The sequence below is a fragment of the Bradysia coprophila genome, unplaced genomic scaffold (genome assembly GCF_014529535.1).
Source record: "Bradysia coprophila strain Holo2 unplaced genomic scaffold, BU_Bcop_v1 contig_70, whole genome shotgun sequence".
NCBI lineage: Eukaryota > Metazoa > Arthropoda > Insecta > Diptera > Sciaridae > Bradysia > Bradysia coprophila.
The window spans coordinates 1,946,496-1,957,766 of NW_023503941.1; positions in this window are offsets into that span (position 1 = coordinate 1,946,496).

The window sequence follows — 11,271 nt, forward strand, 5'->3', positions numbered from 1 at the left end:
GAAAAATCTCTGGCGTACATGTGTAACAAGTGTAGCACTCAAAAGAAGAACTGAAACGGAAAGAAACTTTTCCATCACAAGATAGTGCACCCCTATATGATTGTACGATATGTTATATATCAATGTACCGCTGTTATACGACGACGATGATTGGTTGAATCAAGTAAAATCAGGTCTGTGTATCCCAAAGTTTGTATTTAACAAACGTTTGGTTTTTATGGAAATAGCTGATGCCTTGTGCTCTATCAATCTCATTTACTGTATCATCGACTGCTGCTATACACACGTTGTATATATCTTTGGCCATAATAAAATCGGATGAATTCAATCTCAAATGGAAGACGGTAAGTTAATTCATGTATTCACAGATAGTTAGATGGGGTTGAAAGGATGAGAAAAAGTGTTTTTAATTTCTTGCATTTGAGTGAATTAAATGCGGTGATTGTAAGAGTTTTGTTGCCATTCGATGATGTTGGTCTGGTCGATGGATTTTATGAATGAATTCGTTATGGTAAAATACTGTTCTATGAAGTGCGTGTGCGTTTCACGACACGATGGTGTCAATGTTAAGTGGTTTTTGTTATACTGCGAATCGATCTGGAGGATTGGAAGGTTGAAATTTCGTTGTTTTTCTTTCCTCATCTCATAGAATTATCACACTTTCAATCAATAGTCATCTACAGAGAGGCTGACATAACCTCACTTATATGTTTTCACGAAAGAATTTGCAGGTTGCGGTTACAGTGGACCTGCTTAGGCTGAAAGGGGCTCAATGGTGCATCGTTCTAACGATGACTGTAGGTTGTTCTGTATTGATTCCTGATTCTAAATTATTATTCGTTTCACGGTGGCGTTGAACAAAACTTAAATAGAGTCGCGTTACCACCTCTGATTTTTTTTTTCATGTTCTTATTGAGGGACTCGAGTACTTTAAGGAACCACATTCAGTTTGCAGATCCATCCAGCCGTTTTGGAGAACCGGCACTCATGGCCGTGCGGGACCGACGAGTCTATTTGAATACAGATTGTTATCGCAACGGATATAGTGACTGATTCTAAGCTAATTCGTGTTGAAATGGCCTCCCTCGACAACTTGACCACGTAGCTACAGCCAGCTAAAGTCGAAAATTCGACATCTTTGAATGGTGATATGTCCAAGACGAAGAAAGTTTGAAACTCTTTGAATGGCGATATTGGTAGAGTATTCCATGCTCTATTAAACGCCGAGAATGGTTTTTACAAATTTTGTATTAATTGTACAATATTGGAAAAATTTTATTTTCACCATCCTCGGCGAAGCTTGGACTCATCTGTAATACACAGGTTGACTCTGTCTGCAACAAAACAATAACGCCTGACCAGCCTGCAGTCTAAGCTTTACAACGATACCACACTCGCCATACCAGCCTTACAACAAGTATCTGTTACGACATTTTGTTTGCAGAAAAGTCACTCTACGCCAAAATTTGCAATTTATCATCTATCTTCAAGTGCCCGTTCCTTTCAGATAAGTGGAATTGTTCTCCATTCTTCATAAATAAATGGTTTAAGTTTAAATTTAAGCAATTGACCTACTCAATGATCCCAAAAGTCCAGAAGGGAACCTCACTTAAAGAAAATACCAAGCTGGGAGCATGGTGACCATGGCCAGTTGCATAATTATGGGAACTAGAAGATTTTCTCATTGAAATTCTGATTCTAAAACCTGATCAAATGATCTAACATGGAATTCCAGTATCTTCCGATTTTGCAATGAATAGAATACCAGCACCAAACTTCCACTGCTATAACCAATACACAAACGGACAGCTACATGAGGTCCGTACACATATAAATAATTCATTCATTATCCTGTCCTTCATCAACGGTTTGCAACAGTTCCTTAAGTGATAAGATAAATGAAGCATGAGCGAAGGAAATGTGAGAAGAACACACCAGAAAACTCACTTTAATGAACTATGCTGTCGTATCGTATACGTACACTTCTTTATCGTTTTTGTATTTTTACTATTTTGGTCGAACAATCAGATTGAAGGCGAAGTTAAGTGATTACCACAACAGGATATTAACGCCGTCCAAACGATTTTTATTTATATCTTTGCAAAAACGAATGGTTAAAATCGAGGTTAAAATAATGAATGGAACCGAGAGTCGAGCAGACGGGAAACTTTCACGTCAAATAAAACTTTTAAACAATCCACCCGCATACGTACATGTATTTATGCAAAATCCACCCGCTTGAAGATGATTCATTTAGAAAATGGAAAATTAAATTTAGAAAATTATTTTTCATTCAATGAGTTTAACGAAGTGTTTGATTCCATTCAGTAAACTTATTGGCTCTGAATGGAGCGAATTGTGATGACTCATGTTATTATTGAATGTAATATACAAACATGCTTAATTTATCCTTGATGCTCCTTTTATCCTTGCACTGGTTAGATAATAAAATAGCTGTTTTTGCAACTCAGCATCATAATGTGCGAAAACTGCGAACTTTATGCCAAAGACACACGAGCAATTTTGCCTTGAATGGAATCCAGTGGTGAGTATCGAATTACAATGGAAAACGCCGCATAATTGTCGATCTCATCAACGCCAAATTGCTCGAATGTTTTCGGCCTAAGATGTGTCTGTTGCATAAATTGTCGTATGATTCTCGGCGAAAAGTGGGGTTTTCGTGTGAATGTTGATCCGAGACGAAACCGAAGTCAGTAAACATACGATAAGGAGGATAACAATGGCAGGGAGACAATGGCTTCATTTTGTTCTTTTTTGACTTTGTCTACCGCACTTGAGTGTTACTCTAAATAGGGTACTGAAATTTCAAATTTGACAAAGTGTCGCACAACTGTAAAGTAGAGTTTCCACTTAAAAAGAGCACTCCGTTTAGCCTTTGTCTACACGACAGTTGTAAAATAGAACAAACGGAGTGGAAATTGAATTTATTTCAATTTTTTACTCCGTTTACGTGACAGTTCCTTTGTTTAGACCCGTACGAAGTACTGGGGTCTAATGCGTTTACGCATACGTCCGTAACACGTCGAATTGGACTCCCTGAGTAAGGGGAAACCTATTATGGTTGTCGAGAGATGCCGAATCCGCAAAAAAAAATCATGTCCGTCTGTCCGTCTGCACGATAACTTGAGTAAAACGCATCCGATTTTGAAAATTCTTTTTTTTTTTCCCGTTTGGTAATGTCAAAAGACAGGCTAAGTTCGAAGATGAGTGATTTTTGGATCGACCCCTCCCGAGCTGTGGCACAATAAGTGCTTTACGGTTTTTCGAAGATATCTCCGGACATTTAAACGTTACACTTGAAGGTGATACGTCAAATAAAAGGTATTTACAATACCGATCGACAAAAAAAAAGTTTTTGGAAATCGGATGACCGACTCGTGAGTTAGACCCCTTGGTGTGAAACAGACACAGGGCGGCAAGCAGTTTTTGCTTGTAGGTCGGCCAGATTTGAACATATTTCGTCTGTTTTAGCTTAATTAAATAGGTATTGACCGTACCAATCAGGGAAAAAAAGTTTTTGAAATTATGTTCTCCGAAGCGTGAGCTAGGTCTCTTGAAGTGAGCTCTTATCTGGCTACTCGGCCGTACAGTGAACGTGGAGTATTTTGTCAATATCTCGAGTAAATTTTGACCGAATTTCATGAATTTTTTTTTGTTTGAAAGATATTAACGAATGTAAATCGTCAGAACTATTTCCGGTCTCCTAACAAAATGGCTGCCGGCGGCCATATTGGATTTTATTAAAAGTGATATATCTTGGGAAAAATGGTACTTAGAGAGTTTCTGTTAACATGGAAACAATTTGTTATGTGTGTGGGGTGTTTCAGGCATTGCATATATGGACATCTATATATATATCTATATTCACCTATATTGAGCTATATACAGGCATATAGAGCTATATAATAGCATATTCCTCTGTGAAATGTTTATTTATAGGAAAATATAGGTAAATGTAGCGGTATATACTATATAGCTGTGTAAATAGGAATTTATGAAAGTTGGCTTCGTATGGGGCTGTCTATATTGCCTCCGGCAATTTATTTGTATATGATAACAAGGCAAAGAGTGGATAATGTAAGTGATTTTAAAGGGCAAATAGCTTTTCAGTAGAGTATGAAGTAAGAGAAATAAAGAGTTTCACAGTAAAGGCTTTTGATACAAATAGGTGTTTCGTACGGGTCGGCGTTAGCTATGTTCTATTTTACAACTGTCATGTAGACGGAGGCTAAACGGAGTGCTCTTTTTAAGTGGAAACTATACTTAAAGAAAACCATTTCATACAAAATAGTACTCTATCTAGCAGTTGTCGCCTATGATCACTTCTGCTTTGTGCGTTGCTTTGTCAGTATATGTCATTGTCGATTGTCTAAGACCGAAAACACACGAACAATTTTGCGTTGACCTATACATTGTTCCAAACATCGATATAATATTAGGGTAGATAAGTAATGTCAAAGCAACTTTATGCGGAAAGATCACATGGATGTATGCGTAACGTAGCTTACGTTTTGAAAAACGCGCGAAATAATGTCATACAAATATTGGAAAATAATTGAAACTCTGCATTTCTCAATTTCCTTTTTCTCTTCGTTTTGTGCTGTGATTCGTATTTTTTGCACTTGTATGTGTGCTATATTTCCGAAATTTCGTTCTTCGTGTCTCATTATCTACAGTATATTATATCGATGGTTCCAAATAACTGTAAACGCGAACTTTGACAACCCGAACCACGACGATTTCATCCATAGACGACATAACCTTTGCTTTTTGATGAAATTTCGAGGCGCCGCGGCGCGCCGTATACTTAGAGCTTTCAAAAATTTTTACGTATTGAAGCTGCTTCGCGCTAATTTCGGCAGCTCATTTTTCATGAGAAATTGTTTAGGTTATGTTGTCTATGGATGAAATTTGACAATTCGTATGGCCTTGGAACAGACCTATCGACAATTATGCTTCGTTTTCCATGATATATAAAAAGGCCTAAGCCGTGTAGCTCTTATCACTAAAGCCTATAAGTTTCACACATGAATAGTACTCTGCAGGTCAATCCAATTGGCAATTATTCCTGACAATATTTTGTGAATTTCCGCCACTCGTAAAATGTCATGAAGACTCGTGTAAACCTTCTCACCAATATAGGTACTCAATTTATGTCAAGCCAAACCAAACGTCTTTATACCTGTACTCCATAACTGTGATCGGTAAATAAAAGCTATAAATATTCTCTGTGGAATGCCATAAACTTTGACGGCAAATATAACATTCTTTTCCTTTTATAGCCCGAAAAGAAAGTCACTCAAAATAAACAACTCCCACGATTTTATATTTATCCACCACTACAGCAGTACCTACGTAAGTTTTTATTTCCCTCTCCTCCAATGTTTGTTCTTCAGACTTAATAGTTTCTTTAACGCAAAAAGTGTTTCGTTTGCGAAATCCTCTATTTGCCCAAAGTCTTGAAAACATCAATGAGATTTTTACATTAGTCTGTGTTCGAGTACTTTCTGCTTCTTTCCATTTTTCAAACAATGCCGTCCGTTATGTAAAATTGCATCACAATATATGGCTCATTTCACCGTCAAGCACGCTACATTCCCAGAAGTCGAAAAAGGGTGTTTTTTGTACGTGATTTACTACCGCTACTAGCTTCGGACATACATGTGTGTGGGCTCATTGGATCGGTATTGTCAAGGAGTTACGGGGCAAGCACAGCTATCTTACATGCCCTGTACCGCTGTTCGAAAATAACAAAAATAATTGTTCCAGTCAAAGGGTGTAAATTTTGATGAACTCCAAAAGGTGATATTTCGCACCTGGCGAGTGTTTATGGTTAGATCAGTGGATACAGACATCAAAAACAGCATAATTCGTGTAATTTTCTAAAATTCATATTTTGCTTTCGTGGGTTGGAACACTATTCAGTTTGTACACAAAAAAAGTATCCTCAACCGGTCACTTCTATGGCAAGTGGGGTATCATTGTGAAGCTACGTTAAGCTTCTATCAGGGCATCCACTGATCTAAAGATACGAGATATCACTTTTTGAAGTTCATCCGGCATTTGACCGAGCATTTGACTGAAATATTATTTTTGTTAGTTTCGAACAACGGTGCAGGACATGTAAGATGTCTGTGCTTTCCCCGTATCTCCTTGACAATAGCTGTCCAATGATCCCACACACATGTACGTCCGTAGCGGCAGTAAATCACGTACAAAAAACACCCTTTTTCGACGTTTTCTGGAAGTTCCCCAGCCAATAAAAGAATATTCAAATTAAACGACTGCGGTTTTAGACTATTGGGGCCAAGGGCTATCTGGGGATGTAAACAAAAAGTCGCTGAAAAAAAAAATCAAAAAATCCCTCAATTAGAATTTAGATCGCTTTGGAATAAGCCATATAAAATGTAATTTCCCAACTAGTGTCGAAATATCGCAATTATTTCCCACGTCGTTTAGGAAAAACGTTGCTCCTAACTTATGCTAAAAGGCTTTTTTAAGCATGCGTTAGGAAAATAACTATTTCTATTTCAGTATGTGGTTACACAACACCTGACTCGTTGTAAAATAGGGCGTATCGAATTTTGCAAATTTTAAGGACCGCGATAGCCTGTGTGCGGAAAACGTAGATCATCGAAAACTGTGTCCGGGCATGTGGTTGATGAATCCGATGGAGCCATGGAAGAAGTCCCCCGGGCGGCTTTAAGTTTCCGATGGTAATAATTCGGAAAGTTGAGAGTATTTTTGAAAACAATGTTCTAGCGGGATGTAGGGCTTTGAAAACTCTACAAATCTACCGAAGAAACCTATGGTCCAAAAGGTGCCATTGCCAAGATTGCCTTCGAAAATGTGACCTTTTGGTTTTTGACTTATATTTCCTGAGAGACAAATGATTTTTTTTAGCCTGTGGTATGAGGTGGTAGAGGAGGTCGAGCACTTCCAGTACACTAGACATGTCCCGATCCATTATACACTTGAAATCACTTTTATAACATTTGTGAATGGAATTTTTAAGAGTGGCCACGTCGCCCACGAAGCAAGTGCAGACACTGCAACCGGTGCTGTTGAGTCGAGGACACCTTGGCCAGTAAGTATGCATAATACTCCACGACAGTAGATGAACTTTTTCACAAAATATCTGTGATTTCGATGTGGCACACTTTGTACTACAAAATCTGAATAAATTGAATTTATGAGAAAAACGAGAAATAATCGATTTAATTATTTATTTCACCCACGAATAGTAGTAAGAAGTCGATTTCGTTGCAAATACACAGATTATACATATTTTTCGATATATTTACGAAAAATTGAAGTTCGTAGTATAGTTTTTCAATTCATGTGCCACATCGAAATAACAAATATTTTGTGAAAGAGTTCAGCTACTGTCATGGAATATTATGCATACTTACTGGCCAAGGTGTCCTCGACTCACCAGTACCGGTTGCAGTGTCTGCACTTGCTTCGTGGGCGACGTGGCCACTCTTAAAAATTCCATTCACAAATGTTATAAAAGTGATTTCAAGAGTATATCCGATCGGGACATGCCTAGTGTACTGGTAGTGCTCGACCTCCTCTACCATCTCATACCACAGGCTAAACAAAATCATTTGTCTCTCAGGAAATATAAGTCAAAAACCAAATGGTCACATTTTCGATGTTAGGCAATCTTGGCAGTGACACCTTTTGGACCATCGGTTTCTTCGGTAGTTTTGTAGAGTTTTCAAAGCTCCACATTCCGCTAGAACATTGTTTTCAAAAATACTATCAACTTTCCGAATTATGACCTTCGGAAACTTAAAGTCGCCCGGGGGGACTTCTTCCATGGCTCCATTGGATCCATCAACCACATGCCCGGACACAGTTTTCGATGATATACGTTTTCCGCACACAGGCTATCGCGGTCCTTAAAATTTGCAAAATTCGATACGCCCTATTGTAAAATGAAATCAACAAGTGCATTAACACGTTAGACATTAGGATTGCAACAGAAGTGGAAAAGGAACTAATGTTAAATTGGAATTTTCAATTAGCCATCCCTTTCCCTCGAGTAACAACTGATATGCAGCGCAACGACCACAGACCGCTGCAACGATGTAAACACTGAATGACTCATATATAACGCCAAATACGAGGAGGTCTTTAAACGAACAAATTAAAATCAAAACTTCGTCCCATTGTGAACTAGGTCCCACCTTTTGGGCGGGTCAGGTCCCTTGACTGACACTTTTCTAAATGTATTTTTGACATATTCATAAAAACTTGTCACATTTAATACATAATATATTTACTATATGACCACGCAAATGACAGTAAAATTTGACAAAAAAAAAATTCTTGGAAACCATCGAGCGTAAGGTGGAATGATTTTTGACCACTTTTTGAGTTCTCAATTTTCTTATAAACTTTCAATTTTCAAGATTTTCAATCAACCGGAAATCACAAATAAAATATGACTCGTGTAGATTACGGCCCTCGCTTCGCTCTGGCCGTAAACTTCCCACTCATATGAGCTGTCTATTATTCTGTTTGATTGCCTTTTTGTTATATCAGAGTAGATGCGAAGTATGTTTTGTGAATGTGGAACGAGGACTTTTTCACAAAATAAAAACGTGCGATAGATGTTCTTCTCTTACACTTTTGCGTAAAAATAGGAATTCCCCCGGTACTTAATATACCTTCACATGGTGATATGGTAATAAATGAACTTTAATAGTTTTTAGTTCATCGTTAAAAATAACTCAGTTTACCAATATTTTCGGTAAATTGGTACCAATTTCGACTCGTAGACCGAGAAAAAATAATCCATCGAAAAAATTTCTTCTTCTTCTTCTTTTTCAGCCTGTTTCGGTCCACTGCTGGACGTAGGCCTCCCCAATTCTTTTCCATTCCGACCGATTAGTTGCCACTTGTTGCCAATTTGCGCCTGCAATTCTCTTTATACCATTACTCCATCTCTCTGGTGGTCTACCTCTAGGTCGTGTTTTAGGTGGTCTCCAGTTCATGATCTTTTTGGTCCAACGTTCGTCCGTCCTTCTTGCAATATGTCCCGCCCAGCTCCACTTTAAAGATGCTTTTCTTTCCATGACATCAACGACTTTTGTTTGTTGTCGAATCCATTGATTTGTCATTCTATCTCTGAGCGTAATTCCAAGCATACTTCGTTCCATAGCTCTTTGTGCCACTCTTAATTTATTTTCGGAAGCTTTTGTTAACGTTAACGTTTCCGCTCCATATGTGAGCACAGGAAGGACACACGTATCGAACACTTTACGTTTCAGACTATTGTTCATTTTGCTTTTGATAGTTAGCCTGAGTTTTCCGAACGCTGCCCACGCAAGACCAATTCTACGTTTTATTTCTGCAGTTTGGTTGTCTAGACCCAACTTCAATTTGTGACCTAGGTACACATAACTGTCGACTCGTTCAATGACAGTATCACCGATTTTAATGTCTCTGTCGTCGTCAATGTTTGTCATGATTTTCGTTTTCGACAAATTCATCTTGAGGCCGACTTTGTTTGACTCCTCATTCAGCTGTTGCAACATAATTTGCGCCTGATCTAGATCAGCTGCCATCAGGGAGATGTCATCTGCGAAACGGAGATTTTCCTTTTATACACGACGTAGCGTTTTTATAGACGTATCGAATTGTGTTGGAGTATCTTGAGTCTACTCTGCACTCGTCTAATGAGTCCAATATCGACCATGTTTCCACTGAATCAAAAGCTTTTTCAAAGTCTATGAATATCAAGACCACAGCAATCTTGTATTCATTGCATTTCTCAATTAGCGTTCTCATCACATGTAAGTGGTCGTTTGTGCTGAATCCTGATCTGAATGCAGCTTGTTCAACAGGTTGGTAGAAGTCGAGCTTCTTGGTGTTCCTCTTCGTAACTATTTTCATGAACAACTTGTAGAGTGTTGATAAGAGACTTATGGGTCGATAGTTTTCCCACTTTGTTATGTCTCCTTTTTTATGCAGCAATGTTATCACTGCATTTTCCCATGCTTCTGGTACTTCTTCCCATTGAAGACATTGGTTAAACAAAGTCGTTATTGCACCCAATAATGAGTCGCCACCTAGTTTAATGGCTTCCACTGGAACACCATCTTCACCGGGAGACTTTTTGTTCTTCATTTCGGCTACTGCAGCCTGTACTTCATCAATAGTTATGTCAGGCATATCTTCCGATCCTACATTTCTTATTATTGGTCTATCTTCGTTGGTATTCGTCGGATCTGGTCGAACTGATGAGAATAAATCTTCGTAAAATTCCTTTGCGATATTTAATAACGCATTTCGATCCGTTTGAATTGTTCCTGTTTTGTCTCGTAATTTGAAGATTTCTTTCTTTGCGTTCGTCATTTTTGACCGTAGGACCGAAAACATTTCCCATTCACAAAACATTCAATCGTGAATAAAATATCACGACGACTCGTGTGAATTAAGCAAACTTCACACTCGTGTTTACAATATTCTCCATGATTCATTTAATTCCATGTAGTTCTCTGCAAAAATTTAACTTTTTTATTAAAATTTCTTACACTTTTTAATCAAAGTGTGCTCATTTGATAACAGGCATTTTGCTAGCGTAAGATGTGGTTGTAAAGGGAGTAAAAAACAACCTACTTGATAAATGACAAACAACTTGATAGTCAACTATCAAGATGTTAGTAGTTCACTAGCAAGAGATGTTTACACGTTAAAAGCTGGGCATGGGCATCGAATGATGAAATTATTCTTCCTACTCGTTTCATGCACGTCGAAAACAAACTTATATGATTTACCCACACTACCAAACAAAATCAAATTTCACCAAAGTAATCTTTAGCCCCGTACGAAGTACAAAGGGGCTTATAGGATTACGATGCCGTGTGTAATTGATGGAATTCGAAGCAGACGGTAAGGGCAAAGTGTTTGCCTATGTTCATAGATGACGAATCCGCAATAAAAATTTGGGCCGTCTGTCCGTCTGTCCGTCTGTCCGTCTGTCCGTCTGTCCGTCTGTCCGTCACGTCGATATCTTGAGTAAATCAAATCCGATTTCAAAAATTTTTTTTTTCCCTGAAAGATAGTCAAAATAGTGAGGCTAAGTTCGAAGATGGGCATATTCGGGTCGGCCCTTCGTGAGTTAGGGCCACCTAAGTGATTTAAGGTCTTTTGGTGATATTTATGGCAAAATAAACGATGGAAATGTAAATGACACGGCAAATGATAGGTATTGTCAATACCAATCCAGGAAAAAAA